The following is an 18,413-nucleotide window of genomic DNA, read 5'->3' as shown; positions in this document are numbered from 1 at the left end:
AAGGCGTAGCAGGAGGAGAGGTGATACTCCCACGTGGCGCGTCCCAGGTGGCGGATAGGGGGCTCCTAACCGGCTTGCCGGCGGACTTGAGGGAAATAAAATACCTCTCGCGGACCAAACACACTACCCCCTGCGGGTGGGGGACGCACATGTAGAATACACCCGCGGTGCCCCCTGCCTGTCGTATGAGTCGACTAAAAGGGACGACCTAGGCGCGGACATGGATTGCGGTTTGGTATAATGTGTTGGACCTCATGTGGATGGGAGGGGTCGAGTACATTCACAGGTAATCCCTGCCTGTCGTAGAAGGCGACTTAAAGGCTGATGTGGCCATGGCCCCCTCTATATTTAATTATTATTTTTCTGAGGGTCAGATATAGACCATTTCAAAATTTTGATGTGCGTGCTGCCCGGAGATGGGCCTCTTACGTGTGCGATTACGCCCAAAAGCCCGCAACTGTCCACCCAGGACCATTGCGTGGTGGGAGCGCCATGTACCTTGGCAGTGGTATCCGCCTGACAACACAGGTCCCCGCAGAGCCGAATGCCAGAAGGACATATTATTATTAATTATTTTTTATTTTTTCTCTATATTTAGTGCTCTGTACACGCTATGGGGTACATGCTATTGCGGGTGACTGGAGAAAGGGAGTCTTAGTGCTCATTGCCTCAGTCATCCCGTATTAGGCATCGTTCAACATCGGACAACGGGCAGAACCTGCTATGACCAGGTGGGTATTGCCTTGGTTGCTTGGGTCGGCTACAGAGAGCCCTGATCGGAGTGGGTGGCATTCGGGGAGGATGCTATCGGGCATGGCTTTTAAACGAAGTCGGCTCTCTCAAGGTGGTCCCCAATCAAGTCTTTAACTTTTGCTTCCCTGAGAGGTTCAACTCCCTGGGAAGATGCGCAGCGTGAAGGAATGGGATGCAGCTTCTCTAGGTTTCTGGTCGCTACCAGAACCGATGTGCACGATTTTAAGCTGGCGAAGTCGATCCTTTTTACTAGGCACATCGAAGGTGTCTATGGCGAACTGGAGGAACTTAAGAAAATGCGCAACGGTAGTTTGCTTCTAAAGACTCGTACAGCACTGCAAGCTGATCAGTTGCTTAAGTGCGAGCACTTTGGCGACATCCCCGTCAAAGTGGAGGAGCATAAGTCTTTGAACCTGGTTCGCGAAGTCATCTTTCACCGCGACCTTATTTTGAACACTGACGACGAGTTGATGGAAGACATGAAGAACCGTGGCGTGACACACGTCCGGCGCATTACGCGCAAGGTCAACGGTGAAGACGATGCCACTGGTGCCTTCATTGTCTCTTTCAAGTTGTCATTGTTAGCAGAGAAAGTCTCCCCCCCCCCGTAGGAAGTCGACGAAAGTCGTGCCCCAGCCGGCGGGGGCGGCATCGTTGACCAGGGCTGGGAAACCATCTCCCAGGCCGTCTAAACTAGAAAAGAAAAAGGGGAAGAAGAGCGCCCGTCCTGAGCGCTCTCGGACTTCCCCTGCGAAGGAGAAGTCATGCCCCCCATCTGGGGGGTATGAGTCTGCGCCAGGGGGCACTCCTGCTCCCAAACCTGTGCGCGCTCCTCATAGGGGACCCCCTCGCGCCCGAAATGCGTCGAAGTTCTTGGCGGCACCCCTGCCATCTTTTGATGACTGGATGGATGTCGCGCTGTCCTCTACATCTACGGATGTAGAACTAGATAGTGCTTAGGCTTACGAGCATTTTGTCGCTCATAACCTAACACTCCTTTTATAGTCCACACTATGGCACTGTTACAGTGGAATTGTAACGGTTATGACAGGCATCTTGCTGAGTCACGTCAGGTCATTAGTGAGTACGCAGCGAGTATTGTCTGTATTCAGGAGACCAACTTCAGACCTGGTCATCATACGGTCTTGAGAAATTTCAGACTAAACTCGACAGAACGGTACTATGCCCACCGGGCGTCCGGTGGTGTTGGCATTTTTGTACGTTCTGTTACCTACAGCGACGAGGTTCCATTAAGAACTCCCCTCGAGGCTGTAGCTGTTCGCGTTCCGCTGCCTGTCATAGCAACAGTGTGTAATGTTGATTTTCCACCAGGTCATGCTCTTAACATAACTGATGTCACTGATCTTCTAGATCACCTTCCACATCCCTTCCTCTTATTGGGAGATTTTAACGCCCATCACCCCATATGGGGCTCTGTGACGCCTCGCCCCAGGGGGAGAGAGCTGGAAACATTAGTAACTGAGCTGGATTTATGTATTTTGAACACGGGGGTACCAACTCACTTTAGTGTGCGTTACGGCACATATTCCCGCTTAGACGTAAGTCTATGCAACCGAACGTTGGTTCCACTGTTTCGGTGGCATACACACGATGATCTCTGTGACAGTGACCATTTTCCCAACATTCTTACTTTGATGAACCAAAAATCCGTCGAGGCTCCCCCTCGATGGATTTTGAAACATGCTGATTGGCCAAAGTACTCATCGTTAGCTGACTTTAACGATGATATCAGGCGGACCGTCGGCGAGGAAATAACTTACATCACCCGAGTTATTCTTGCTGCTGCTGAGGAGTCCATTCCGTTCTACTCGGTGACTCCTCGCCGAAAGCTCTTCCTTGGTGGAACGAAGAAATAGCAGCAGCTATCAAAGAACGCCGTCGCGCTCACAAAAGTTACCGTAGACAGCCTACTGCGGCCAACTTGGTAACATTCAAGAAACTCCGCGCTAAAGCACGAGTTCTTATTCGTCAAAGTAAGAAGGCTTCATGGGAGAGATAATTGTAGTCTATGACGTCACATACTCCATCATCTCATGTGTCGACTAAGCTTCGACGTATTTCGGGTATCCTAGGATCATATTCAGTACCGGTAATTTCCATTGCAGGCAATATTGTCACTGAACCCCCCCTGATTGCTGACCATCTAGCTAGTCATTTCGCGGATGTATCTGGCTCCGGAATTGCCATCCTGATTTCCTCCCTCTGAAGCGGGAGGCAGTACGTCGTCACCTTAGTTTTGCTTCTCAAGCTTCAGAGGACTACAACGTGCCCTTTACGGAGTGGGAACTCCGCAGCGCATTAGCGATTTGCAAGGACACGTCTCCTGGACCGGACAACATCCATAACCAGATGTTGAAACACCTTAGTGATGTTAGTCTAATCTATCTGGATGGAGGGTGATTTTCCGTCTCAGTAGCGAGAGGGGATAGCCATTCCTGTCCTCAAGCCTGACAAAGATCCTAAGTATGTAGGAAGTTACAGGCCGATTTGTCTTACCAACTGCCTGTGTAAACTATTTGAGAGGATGGTAAATCGCCGAATCGTGTGGTGTATGGAGAAAAAAGGACTCATGTCGGAATACCAGTGTGGTTTTCGAGGCGCTCGATCCACCACTGACCACGTGGTCCGCCTGGAGAGCTCTATCCAGGATGCGTTTCTCCGTAAACAGCACTTGGTGGCTCTTTTCTTTGACTTGGAGAAAGCCTACGACACCACATGGCGATATGGTATCCTTTCAGTCCTGCATCAGTGGAGATTCCGAGGTAACTTGCCGGTATTTATTGCGAATTTTTTGTCCCTCCGTCTATTCCGTGTCCGAGTAGGGAGGACATATTCGCAATACCACGTTCAAGAAAATGGAGTCCCACAGGGATCTGTTCTTAGTGTCACTCTGTTCGTGATTGCCATAAACGGTATTGTCGCTGCTGCTGGTGCAGCCGTAATACCGTCCCTATATGTGGATGATTTTGCTCTGCACTATAGCTCGTGCAGTATGGCAGTCGCAGAGCGACAGTTACAGCAAGCTATTAGGAGGGTGGAGAAGTGGACCTTAGAACATGGCTTTCGGTTTTCTGCCGCAAAGACCTCCGTTGTCCACTTTTGTCGTCAACGTACTCTTCACCCTCATCCTGAGCTTTATCTAGGTAATGTCGTTCTTCCAGTTGTTGACACCTACCGATTTCTTGGGCTCCTTTTTGACAGTAAATTATCGTGGGAGCCACACGTGCGGGAGCTAAAAGTGCAATGCACCAAGAGGCTTAACCTCTTGAAGTTTCTTAGCAGCACTAATTGGGGAGCTGACCGCGTGGTGCTCCTGCGATTCTATCGGGCACACATTTTATCTCGGTTAGACTACGGCAGTGCAGCATATGGCTCCGCAAGGCCAAGCGTTCTTGCGAAGCTGAACAGTATCCACCACAGCGGGGTTAGGTTGGCGACGGGAGCTTTTCGTACTAGCCCCATCGCTAGCCTGCTCGCTGAGTCTGGTGTGCCGCCTTTACACCTGAGGCGCCAGCAACTACTACTTACGTATGCTGCAAATTTGCGACAGATGCCACTTCATCCGAGCTATCCCTGCGTATTCAGCAATGGTAACCGTTTGTTGTACGTTGCTCATCCTCGTGCGACGCGGCCGGTTGAGATACGCTTGGATAGCAGTTATCAATTGTTTGACGTACCTTCGATTCCTTGCCTTGTCAGACAACCAAGTGGGGTACCTCCGTGGGTTGTAGGACGACCTGAAATCATCCTGGATTTGCACACTGGCCCGAAAGGAGACACGGACCCTTCGATTTATCGGAGGATCTACCTGTCCGTTCTTGGCCGCTATCCAGGTTCGGTCGTCGCTTACACGGATGGTTCAAGGACAGATACGAAGGTGGGCTGTGCGTTCGTTGTCGACAATGATCGCTTTCTTTTTGCTCTCCCGGACACCTGTAGTGTGTACACGGCAGAGCTCTATGCTATCTGTGAGGCTCTGCGGTACGCACTAGACAATGTGCGCCGACACTTTCTCGTGTGTACTGACTCCTTGAGTTCGCTTCAGTCTATTGATACCTGTTTCCCTCGACACCCTCTGGTGCAGCGGATCCAGGACCTGCTGGCCGGGTGTTCGGATGCCGGCACCAGAATTACGTTCGTGTGGCTCCCCAGCCACATGGGCATAGAGGGAAACGAGTTAGCGGATCAGGCTGCCAAGGAGGCAGTTACACTGCCCCCGTTGCCTTTCAAGGTTCCAGCAAGTGATATTCGCTCTCAGCTGAGACATCTGGTTATGTCTCATTGGGAGATGGAGTGGCAGGCCATCCCACTTCCCAATAAGCTGAGAGCGATAAAAGGAACAACGAAGGTATGGAGGACTTCCCTTCGGGCTTCGCGGAGGGAAGCCGTGGTATTATGTCCCCTTGGGATCGGCCACGGTATCTTGACGCACTCCCATCTACTGAAAGGAGAACCCCCTCCGGTGTGTACCTGCGGCGACCATCTTACCTTGGTACACATCCTTACGGAGTGCGTGGACCTGGTCGATCTGCGCCGTAGTATTAACCTTCCGAGTAGTATCTCCCTTATCTTGCGCGATGACGAGCAGTCAGCAGACCTCGTCATCCGCTTTATGAGGGATAGCGGTCTGTTTTATCGTGTGTGATGATGTCCTTTGTCCTAGTGTTGTTTATGTCAGTTGCGCTTTTATCTCTTTGACTCCATTTTAGTTTGTGTTGCGCATTTTAATGTGTTATTTTAACGTCTTACGTACATTATGTGTTAATATCTGTATTACTGGGCGATGCCTTATTCCTTCGATTTCCTGAACTTTCTCTTATTTTAACAGAACATAAGGCATTGCGTATTAGATCCACTGACTGTTTTAATCTCACCCTCATTTTTCTTCATTACCATTCTTTTTTAACTCTAGTCAGTGGATACTTTTTAAAATTTTAACTTCATATCTCATGTCATTCATTTCGTTCCATTAGGGGCCGATGACCTTCGATGTTAGGCCCCTTAAAACAACAAGCATCATCATCATCATCACCCTCATCCTGAGCTTTATTTAGGAAATGTCGTTCTTCCTGTTGTTGACACTAACCGATTTCTTGGGCTCCTTTTCGACAGTAAATTATCGTGGGAGCCACACGTGCGGGAGCTCAAAGTGCAATGAACCAAGAGGCTTAACCCCTTGAAGTTCTTTAGCAGCACTAATTGGGGAGCTGACCGCGCTGTGCTCCTCCGATTTTACAGGGCACACATTTTATCCAGGTTAGACTACGGCAGTGCGGCATATGGCTCAGCAAGTCCAAGCGTGCTTGGGAAGCTGAACAGCATCCACCACAGCGGGGTTAGGTTGGCGACGGGAGCTTTCCATACAAGCCCCATTGCCAGCCTGCTCGCTGAGTCGGGTGTGCCGCCTTTATATCTGAGGCGCCAGCAAATGCTTGTTTCGTATGCTGCAAATTTGCGACAGATTCCACATCATCCAAGCTATCCTTGCGTGTTCAACAATGCCAACCGTTTACTGTACGCTGCTTGTTCTCGAGCAACGCGGCCGGTTGGAATACGCTTGGATAGCAGTTACAGATTGTTCGACGTACCTTCGGTTCCTTGCCTTGTCAGACAACCAAGTGGGGTACCTCCGTGGGTAGTACGACGACCTGAAATAATCCTGGATCTACACACTGGCCCGAGAGAAAACACGGACCCTTCGATTTATCGGAGGCTCTTCCTGTCCGTTGGTGGCCGCTATCCAGGTTCAGTCGTCGTCTACACGGATGGTTCGCGTACAGATACGAAGGTGGGCTGTGCGTTCGTTGTCGACAATGATAGGTTCCTTTTTGCTCTCCTGGAAACCTGTAGTGTGTACACAGCAGAGCTCTATGCTATCCGCGAAGCTCTGCGGTAAGCACTGTACAATGAACGCCGACACTTTCTCGTGTGTACCACGAACCTGCTACGCAAGCGTAGCAGGGGAGAGATGATACTCCCACGTGGCGCGTCCCAGGTGGCGGGTAGGGGGGTCCTTACCGGCTTGCCGGCGGACTTGAGGGAAATAAAATACCTCTCGCGGACCAAACACACCCCCCCTGTGGGTGGGGGAGGCAGACGAATAATACACCCACGGTATACTCTGCCTGTCGTGAGAGGCGACTAAAAGGGGCGACCAAGGGATGCTTGGATTAGAACCATGAAACTACTTTTGATTAGTACCATCACGCGCGGAACACCATCGGTCGCTTTTACTGGCGAGTAGTACCACTCTGTTAGGTACTCCATATTTTTGTGATTCGTAGCACTGGAGGGGGGTCAGTGTGGGTTTCCAGTACCCGTGAGTCGTGCCCGTGTGTGCAACACCACAGGTCTGGGCGTTGCCTGTGAGTTGTACCCGTGTGAGCGACACCACGCGTCTGGGCGTAGCCTGTGAGTTGTACCACTATATGAGCGACACCGTGGGTCTGCGTTGCCAGTGATTAGTACCCACTATGTGAGGAACACCACGGGAATGCCGGCGCCCGTGCTTAGTACACCTAGGTGAGGAAACTCATCGGTTTGCGTTGGCTATGCGTGGCGCCATTGTGTGAGAAACACCATAGGTCTGCGTTACCTTTACGACGTACAATACTTGTGAGTAGTACCTTACTGCTTGGAACATCGCGAGTTTACGCTACCTTTGATTAGTACCGCAGCTTGAGAAATATCATGGTTCTACTTCTCGCGACTTGTACCATACTGAGGGGCCGTAGACCTGGTTTTTGGACCCCTTCAGTCATCAAGCATAATCGATTCAGGACCATGCTTTTTAAGTGGTCCCTTGGTCAGTAATACTATTATTTATGACCGTTTTTGAGTCGGATCCACTGGTTTTGTTTGTTACTTGTTTGTTTTTTGTTATTTTTTGGGTTCATGTCCATCCATTCATTTTTCATGACATTTTTATTTATTTTGGTCAGTGGATGCCTTTGAAATTTTTGTTATTTCATTTCGTACCATTAGGGGCCGATGACCTGATATTAGGCCCCTTAAAACAACAAGCATCATCATCATCATCATCATCTCGTGTGTACTGACTCTTTGACCTCGCTCCAGTCTATTGATACCTGTTTCCCTCGGCACACTCTGGTGCAGCGGATCCAGGACCTGCTGGTCGGGTGTTCGGATGCTGGCACCAGAATCACGTTTGTGTGGCTCCCCACCCACATGGGCGTAGAGGGAAACGAGTTAGCAGATCAGGCTGCCAAGGAGGCAGTTACACTGCCCCCGTTGCCTTTAAAGGTTCCAGCCAATAATATTCGCTCTCAGCTGAGACATCTGGTTATGTCTCATTGTGAGATGGAGTGGCAGGCCATTCCACTTCCCCACGAACCTGCTACGCAGGCGTAGCAGGGAGAGAGGTGATACTCCCACGTGGCGCGTCCCAGGTGGCGGATAGGGGGGTCCTAACCGGCTTGCCGGCGGACTTGAGGGAAATAAAATACCTCTCGCGGACCAAACACACACCCCCTGTGGGTGGGGGAGGCTGACGAATAATACACCCACGGTATCCCCTGCCTGTCGTGAGAGGCGACTAAAAGGGGCGACCAAGGGTTGATTGTATTAGAACCATGAAAATACTTGTGATTAGTACCACCACGCGGAGAACACCAAGGGTTGCTTTTACGTGTGCGTAGTACCACTACATTAGGTACGAAATTGGTTTGTGATCAGTAGCACACAGGAGCACCGCGCGGTCGGCTTTTGCAGTACCTGTGATTAGTACCACCATATGAGCAGGACCATGGGATGATAGCTACCACGGTTCTGCCTTGCCTATGATTAGTACCCACTATATGAGGAACACCACGGGATAGGGAGAGGTCCGTGTGGTTAGTACTCTTATGTGATGAACACCATAGGTTTGCGTTGCCTGTAAATGGCGCCGCAAAGTGAGAAAAGCATAGGTCTGTATTATGTCGAATTTCATAAGCTCTGAGTAGTACAATAATGTGTGGAATACCGCAAGTCTCTGCTACTTTTGATTAGTACCTTAACAGAACAAATACCATGGTTCTATTCTGATAGCGATCAGTACCGTTATGAGGGGCGGATAACTGCGATTTAGGACCCCCTTTTGACTGCACGCATAATCGATTCCGTGTTATGCTATAGCAGTAGTCCCTTGGTCAGTAATACTATTTTGTCACGTCTGTTTATGTGAATGTGAGACATGGCGGGTCGCAACCACTGATTGTTTTAAATTCATGTCCATCCATTCATTCTTCGTTCTCACGTTTTTGAATTCTGGTCAGTGGAGAATTTTAGACTTTTAATATGTCATTCCATTTCGTCTCATTTCGTACCATTAGGAGCCGATGACCTAGATGTTAGGCCCCTTTAAACAACAATCATCAAACAATCAATCATTCCACTTCCCAATAAGCTGAGATCGATAAAAGGAACAACAAAGGTATGGGGGACTTCCCTTCGGGCTTCGCGGAGGGAAGCCGTGGTATTATGTCGCCTTCGGATCGGCCACGGTATCTTGACGCACTCCCATCTACTGAAAGGAGAACCCCCTCCGGTGTGTACCTGCGGCGACCATCTTACCGTGGTACACATCCTTACGGAGTGTGTGGACCTGGTCGATCTGCGCCGTAGTCTTAATCTTTCGAGTACAATCTCCCTTATGTTGCGAGATGACGAGCACTCAGCAGACCTCGTCATCCGCTTTATGAGGGATAGCGGTCTGTTTTATCGTGTGTGATGATGTCCTTTGTCCTAGTGTTGTTTATGTCAGTAGCGCTTTTATCTCATTGACTTCATTTTAGTTTGTGTTGCGCATTTTAATGTGTTATTTTAACGTCTATCGTAAATTATGTGTTAATATCTGTACTACTGGGCAATGCCTTTTTCCTTCGTTTTCTTGTATTTTCTCTTATTTTAATAGAACATAAGGCATTGCATATTAGATCCACTGAATGTTTTAATCTCACCCTCATTTTTCTTCATCACCATTTTTTTAACTCTAGTCAGTGGATACTTTTTAAAATTTTAACTTCATGTCTCGTGTCATTCATTTCGTTCCATTAGGGGCCGATGACCTTCGATGTTAGGTCCCTTAAAACAAGCATCATCATCATCACGATTGACTTCATTTTAGTTTGTGTTGCGCATTTTAATGTGTTCTTTTAAAGTCGAATGTAAAGTACGTAAGCTAGCAATACCTTATTCCTTTGTCTCCTGTATTTTTGCTTATTTTATTCCAAAATAAGGCATTGCGAATCAGATCCACTGATTGTTTTAATCTCATACTCTTTTTCCATCACCATTTTTAAAACTCTAGTCAGTGGATACGTTTTTAAAATTTTAACTGTCATGTATCCTGTCGTCCATCGCGTTCCATTAGGGGCTTCGATCATCATCATCATCATCTGTGGGGCCTTAGACATGGATTTTACACCCCTTTCGACATCAAGCATCATCGTGCTTTATGAGTGGTCCGTTGGTTAGTAATCAATTATGTATGATCTTTGAGTCTGTTCCACTGTATTTTGATTGTTTGTTTCCTTTTTTTGTTTTTTTTTGTTATGTTCATGTCCATCCATTCATTCTTCATGACATTATTATTTTTTTGGTCAGTGGATGAATTTGACATTTTTGTTCTTTCATTTCGTACCATTAGGGGCCGATGACCTTCATGTTAGGCCCCTTTAAACAACAAGCATCATCATCATCATCATGTCCCATCATGTGAATGTGAGACATGGCGGGTCGCAACCACTGATTGTTTTAAATTCATGTCCATCCATTCATTCTTCGTTCTCACGTTTTTGAATTCTGGTCAGTGGAGAATTTTAGACTTTTAATATGTCATTCCATTTCGTCTCATTTCGTACCATTAGGAGCCGATGACCTAGATGTTAGGCCCCTTTAAACAACAATCATCAAACAATCAATCATTCCACTTCCCAATAAGCTGAGAGCGATAAAAGGAACAACGGCGGTATGGGGGACTTCCCTTCGGGCTTCGCGGAGGGAAGCCGTGGTATTATGTCGTCTTCGGATCGGCCACGTTATCGTGACTCACTCTCATCTTTTGAAAGAAAAACCCACTCTGGTGTGTAACTGCGGCCACCATCTTACCGTTGTACACATCCTTACGGAGTGTGTGAACGTGGTCGATCTGCGCCGTAGTCTTAACTTTCCGAGTACAATCTCCCTTATCTTGCGAGATGACGAGCAGTCAGCAGACGTCGTATCCGCTTTATGGGGGATAGTAGTCTGTTTTATCGTGTGTGATAATGTCCTTTGTCCTAGTGTTTTTCGTGTGTGTGACTTGCGCTTTTATCCCATTGACTTCATCTTAGTTTGTGCTGGGTATTTTAACGTGTTATTTTTACGTCTTACGTAAATTATGTACTACTAGGCAATGCCTTATTCCTTCGTTTTCCTGTATTTTCTCTTATTTTATTAGGAAATAAGACATTGCGTATTAGATCCACTGATTGTTTTAATCTCACCCACATTTTCTCCCCACGAACCTGCTACGCAGGCGTAGCAGGGGGAGAGGTGATACTCCCACGTGGCGCGTCCCAGGTGGCGGATAGGGGGGTCCTAACCGGCTTGCCGGCGGACTTGAGGGAAATAAAATACCTCTCGCGGACAAAACACACACCCCCTGTGGGTGGGGGCTGACGAATAATACACCCACGGTATTCCCTGCCTGTCGTGCGGGGCGACTAAAAGGGGCGACCAAGGGATGACTGAATTAGAACCATGAAACTACTCTTGATTCGTACCATCATGCGGGGAACACCATGGGTTGCATGTACTTGCGCGTAGTATCACTAACATGGTACGAAATATGTTTGTGATTCCTTGCAGTAAAAAGCCTGGCCGGGTGGATTCCAGTACCCGTGCGTTGTACCCATGTGGGCAACACCGCGGGTCTGGGCGTAGCCTGTGAGTTGTACCACTATATGAGCCGCACCGTTGGTCTGCGTTGCCTTTGATTAGTATCCACTCTGTGAGGAACACCACGGGGCCCGTGGGACCGGCATCCGTGCCTAGTACACCTAGGTGAGGAAACTCATTGGTTTCCGTTGGCTCTGAGTGGCGCCATTGTGTGAGAAACACCATAGGTCTGCGTTACCTGTAGGAAGTACAATACTTGTGAGTAGTACCGTCTTGTGTGGAACAGCGTGAGTTTCGCTACTTTTGATTAGTACCCCTACATGCCAGTACCATGGTTCTGCTTTACTCGCGACGTGTACCATTCTGTGGGGCCTTACACATGGATTTTGCACCCCTTTCGACATCAAGCATCATCGTGCTTTATGAGTGGTCCCTTGGTCAGCAATCAATTATGTATGATCTTTGAGTCTGATCCACTGTATTTTGGTTGTTTGTTTCCTTTCTTTTGTTTTTTTGTTGGGTTCATGTCCATCCATTCACTCTTCATGATGACATTATTACATATTTGGTCAGTGGATGAATTTTACATTTTTGTTCTTTCATTTCGTACCATTAGGGGCCGATGACCTCGATGTTAGGCCCCTTAAAACAACAAGCATCATCATCATCATCATCAAAAGCGGCTTGTTGAGAAGGTCTTCACTCAAATTTGACGCCTTTCCTACGAAGTATGTTCAAGGGCGCCGCTCTATTAGCGAAGTTAGGAATAAATTTCCTGAAGAAATTCACCCTGCCAGTGAATCTGGAAATACCTTTGATGTCCTTGGCAGGTTTGAAATCACGGATGGCCTGTGTTCTAGAATGATCCACTGCGTCACCATCGGGTGACAAATTATGCCCTAGAAATGACATAGAAGGCTTAGCGAAAGCAACCTTAGACAACTTCACCCTGCCTTACGAAGGAGGTTAAGGACCTGTTTCAGATGATCTATATGTTCTTCAAAGGTCTCAGAAAATACGACGACATCATCAAGATAATGGTATAAGTACTCGAATTTGATGTCGGAAAAAATCCTGTCTAGCAGTCTCGTAAGTACAGCTGCTCCCGAAAGGCACGCGGTTGTACTCATACAAGTTCCAATCCGTGGCAAAAGCTGTCAGATGTTTGGATTCTTCAGCTAGAGGGATCTGATTATACGCCTGATTGAGGTCTAAGATGGTGAAGAATTTAGCTTTCCAAAACCATGAGAAACAAGGGTGAAGGTCTGGAAGGGGCACAGATTGTAACACCACCTTCCGATTTAAAGCCCTATAGTCAATCACAGGCCTGAAGCCACCTTGGGGTTTCGGAACTAGGAAAATAGGCGATGAGTATGCCGACTTATAAGGGCGAATTATACCGTCCTTCAGCATCTGATCTGTGATCTCCTTCAGAGCCTTCATTTTAGGTGGAGATAACCTATAAGGTGGAAATCGAACTGGAATCGAATCCGTAACCACGATCTTGTATTCGATAAAGTCAGTAACACCAAGAGTATCAGAGAAAACATCTGGAAACGACTGACACAGCTTACGAATACTCTTAGCCTGCTCCTCAGGTAGATGTCTAAGGTCTAACAACATCTCATCCTGGGTAGGCGAAACAGATAAACACGACACAGAATTACATTTTAACAAGGGGATTTTGAAATTACTAGCAAATTTGAAAGTGCCCGATTTGCTCTGAATGTCGAGCACAAGACCGGTGTGAGACATGAAGTCCGCTCCTTTACTTTTACTTTCTAAGTAAATTTAGCAATCCTAATTTTGGCAAAGATAAAACCTAAAATTTCTAATGGAGAAAGGTTGGCCGAAATGCATTGAACCGAAGACGAACAATAATCAGAAAATTTACAGGCAGACTTTAATTTAGAGTACCATTCAGCCGAAATAATTGAACAAACACTGACTTAGTCTAATAGAGCGGTGGCTGGTTCATTATTTAATTCAATTTTGAGAAATGGTATAGGTGCGGGGGAATCCGCCGCAATCCAAAGACGTTCTTTGGGGCATTCAATTCTACCATGTTCCGAGCCTGAGATTTCAGATGGTTTACTTGGGGCTGAGGCTTGGAAAGATGAATTAGCCAGTCAGCCGAATCCACTAGTCACTTTTGATTCCACGAACCTGCTACGCAGGCGTAGCAGGGGGAGAGGTGATACTCCCACGTGGCGCGTCCCAGGTGGCGGATAGGGGGGTCCTAACCGGCTTGCCGGCGGACTTGGGGGAAATAAAATACCTCTCGCGGACCAAACACACACCCCTTGTGGGTGGGGCAGGCTGACGAATAATACACCCACGGTATCCCCTGCCTGTCGTGCGAGGCGACTAAAAGGGGCGACCAAGGGATGAATGAATTAGAACCATGAAACTACTCTTGATTCGTACCATCATGCGGGGAACACCATAGGTTGCATGTACTTGCGCGTAGTATCACTAACATGGTACGAAATATGTTTGTGATTCGTTGCAGTAAAAAGCCTGGCCGGGTGGATTTCAGTACCCGTGCGTTGTACCCATGTGGGCAACACCGCGGGTCTGGGCGTAGCCTGTGAGTTGTACCACTATATGAGTGACACCGTGGGTCTGCGTTGCCTGTGATTAGTACCCACTATGTGCGGAACACCACGGGGCCCTTGGGACCGGCACCCGTGACTAGTACCCTAGGTGAGGAAACTCATCGGTTTGCGTTGGCTGTGGGTGGCGCCATTGTGTGCGAAACACCATAGGTCTGCGTTACCTGTACGAAGTACAATACTTGTGAGTAGTACCATCTTTTGTGGAACACCGTGAGTCTTCGCTACTTTTGATTAGTACCCCAACATGCCAATACCATGGTTCTATTTTACTCGCGACATGTACCATTCTGTGGGGCCTTAGACGTGGATTTTGCACCCCCTTGAGACACCAAGCATCATTGTGCTTTATAAGTGGTTCCTTGGTCGGTAATAATGTTATTTTCGATCTGTTTTGAGTATCATCCACTGTCATTTGTTTGTTTGTTTTTTGTTGGGGTTCCTGTCCATCCATTCATTCTTCATGACATATTTTATTTTTATTTTGGTCAGTGGATGCCTTTGAAATTTTTCTTTCATTTCGTACCATTAGGGGCCGATGACCTTCGATGTTAGGCCCCTTAAAACGACAAGCATCATCATCATCAGTACTCACTATGTGAGGAACACCATGGGGCCCTTGTGACCGGCACCCGTGACTAGTACCCCTAGGTGAGGAAACTCATCGGTTTGCGTTGGCTGTAAGTGGCGCCATTTTGTGCGAAACACCATAGGTCTGCGTTACCTGTACGAAGTACAATACTTGTGAGTAGTACCATCTTTTGTGGAACACCGTGAGTCTTCGCTACTTCTGAATACTTCCCCAACATGACACATACCATGGTTCTATTTTACTCGCGACATGTACCATTCTGTGGGGCCTTAGACGTGGATTTTGCACTCCCTTTAGACATCAAGCAGCATTGTGCTTTATGAGTGGTCCCTTGGTTAGTACTACTATTATTCCGACCTTTTTTGAGTGTAATCCACTGTATTTTGTTTGTTCGTTTTTGTTTTTTGTTATTTCATGTCCATCCATTCATTCTTCATGACATTATTTTAAAATTTTATTTTGGTCAGTGGATTAATTTGAAATTTTTGTTATTTCATTTCATACCATTAGGGGCCGATGACCTTCAATGTTAGGCCCCTTAAAACAACAATCATCATCTTCATCATCACTTTTGATTATTGGTGGAAGTTGCACCAGAAGTTGAGCAGGAGTGGGTGTTATTAGTATTAGGGCAATTCTTGGCTATATGGGAAACGAGCCGCATTTAAAACAGCCTTGGGATGACCCTACTTCATTCCTTGTCCCGCTAGATTTAATCAATGACACTTATTCCGAAGATGGTCAGGCGACACACAAGCATAACATTTGCGCGGTGTGAAGGTTCGGCGAGGAGGAGGCTGAAAATTACTTAACGACGGAGGGGGCTCCTTCGCGACGCGTAGGGTGTCGGCCGCTACAGCCATAGCCTCTAATTCGGCAAATATGACCTGTAAGATGGTGAAAGTCCTTCCACAATGGCATGAACAATTTGATCTTGTGGGAAATGAAGAGGAAATACCCTAATATAGAATTAGATGTCTTGGGTGAAGTCAGCAAGGTTTTCATCCAGACGCTGTACTCGGTAATAATACTTCTGTATTAGAGAGGACCTTGCCCTAGCCGGGATGAAGTTTGCTAGAAGGTGTGCATGAACATCTTCAATAGTGGATTGTTCCGCACTTGCTCTATTTTGTCTGAGAGGACACCAGTTGAATAAGGGTAAATCATCTGAAGGATTTGACACGGGGAAAGCGAAAACACAAGAGCGTGATCCTGAAACTCGACCAAAAATCTTAGAAATGAAATGACATTACTAGTAGAGTTAACAGAAAACTTGGAATTACCCCTAAGCAACATCGCTAGAGGATGAGGCAAACTACTGAACCCGGGTGACATAGTAGGTAACGGTCTACGGGGTGGAGAAGCAGTTTCAGAGAGCGCATTATTCAACAAATGGAGGAATGGATGTACGACGACCTGACTCTGTTTCTAATAGGGCAGATGTTTGTTGGACTCCTACGGGTTTTCTACTTTCTTTCCCCTTGGAAGAATCCTCCTCATTTACTATGTTTACAACAGTGGGTTGGTCGGATTTGGGAGTAGCAGATCCAGATAGCAATTGACTAACTTTACCAGACATTTTGGAAAGGTGTTCATAAGAGCCCTAGCCTCCTTCCCCTGAATGTCACTTAACTTGAGACACAATAGGTCACTAGCTCTATGGTTACAATGGAACAGTCTATCTTGTATTCTTTTAAGTTGATTTGGGAATGGATCACCTACTTCAATAAACTAACTACGGATGCTAGCTCAGTAGTATTGTCAGTGATAATGGAGAGAGCCTCGTCAATATCTTTCTCTCCCAAATTTGGAATACTAATTGGCAAATCAAGGGAATCCTTAAGTTTGGTGGTATCGGCCGTAACCGTGCCTCCAGATTGAACATTTCTAATGGTTAATTCATAAATCAAGTCCTCCTTGCCCAAATAGCCGGGGTGCAGGACTTTGCGAGGGCCGGACATGATGGTAAAAGGTAAACGAATTTAGAAATTTGGAAAAAAAAAATTCCAGCAACTGAGAAAATTGTTAGAGATCAAATTAAAGGTTATGTTAGCCGTCAAAAGGGGCTAAATTAAGACCCATTCAACCACGCTCTGCTATTCCCAAACTATGGAGATGACTCGCATAAGAAAAATTTAAGACGTTACCGAAAGGAAGAAAACCAGTTATAAAACGGAGTCACCTCAAACTAGTATGAAGGGGAGCTCGAGAGGGTAAAGCACTCTCTATGCCCGAATTACAGTTCAAGATATTTGAAGTTTTACAAAAACGAAGGGAGATTACATGTTTATTACATAGCAAAGGTTTCGGACCTTCCCCGCGGATTAAACTGCTGAGCTAGCAAGAAATAAAGATGTTAAGTGGCCATTACCTTGTTGAAGAGCTGCTTCCGGATGAAAGAGGCGCTTCCCGCCTCCTGCTACACTTCCATACACTATGCTACGTGTTGTTCGAGTGGCCCAGAGACAAGAAAATCAGCAGTTTTATACCCCCGTGGAAGATTCGAGACCTTTCATTAATAATCAAGCAACACCCTCTTTCTTTATTGGTCCGTCTTAAAAATACACTCAAAGTCGAAGAAGAAATACATGATTGGTCAGAAATTCTGGATTGGCTCAATTCAAAATAGGCGGAAAGGAAAGATTAATATTGCCAACCCACAAATGAAAGAACGAAATTTAGTAAAGAGAAAACTTATGAAAACTTCTTCAAATAAAGTTCTTCCACTTCGCACCAGGGTGCATGGTCATAGTTTTTAGTAGAGACATCTATAAGAGAATGTCCACACTTCTTGATCAATGGAAAACAAAACAAGTTGAAATCCACACAGTATTGACAACTTCGTAAACACAAAATTTACTGTAGTGACATCTTCTGAGAAACTAATGAGTTGTTCCAGTCTTGAAAGTTCAGAGTTTCTCCTGTAGAGGAGTACTTATTGGCGCAATATTTAACCTTGCGGCATAAGGGTGTACCGCCCGGTATAATAGTAATAATAATAATAATAATCTGAAACAATGCAACCATATTGTCATTTTTATTATTAAAGGCAGCAAAGTCGTCGGTTTGCAATCGAACAGGATAAAAATGAAAAATGTAGTGAAAATAAATGCACAGCATACCTATCAAATATCATGCATGTAACAAAAAAGTTTCCAAACATGTAATTATGAATTATTCAAGCAAGAATGTGTCATTCATTGAATGACTGTAAGATTTTACATATACCCCCTGTGGGTGGGGGACGCAGATGAAGAATACACCCACGGTATCCCCTGTCTACCGTAAGAGGCGACTAAAGGGTGCTCTTAACTTGGGAGTGTGGGTTAGCGACCACGGGGCAATTAGTTGAGTCCTGGCATTGCCTCCACTTACTTATGCCAGGCTCCTCACTTTCGACTATCCTGTCCGATCTCCCTTGGTCAACTCTTGTTCTTTTCCGACTCCGACGGTATTAGAGCATTCGAGGCCTAGGAAATCTTTCATTTTTTGAAGTGACGGATCCCTTCTCTTTTCTTCTTCTTTCTCTCTGTCTACCCGCTGTGGGTGGG

This window comes from Anabrus simplex, chromosome 4, assembly GCF_040414725.1.
Source record: "Anabrus simplex isolate iqAnaSimp1 chromosome 4, ASM4041472v1, whole genome shotgun sequence".
NCBI lineage: Eukaryota > Metazoa > Arthropoda > Insecta > Orthoptera > Tettigoniidae > Anabrus > Anabrus simplex.
Note: the sequence above shows the minus strand (reverse complement) of the source record.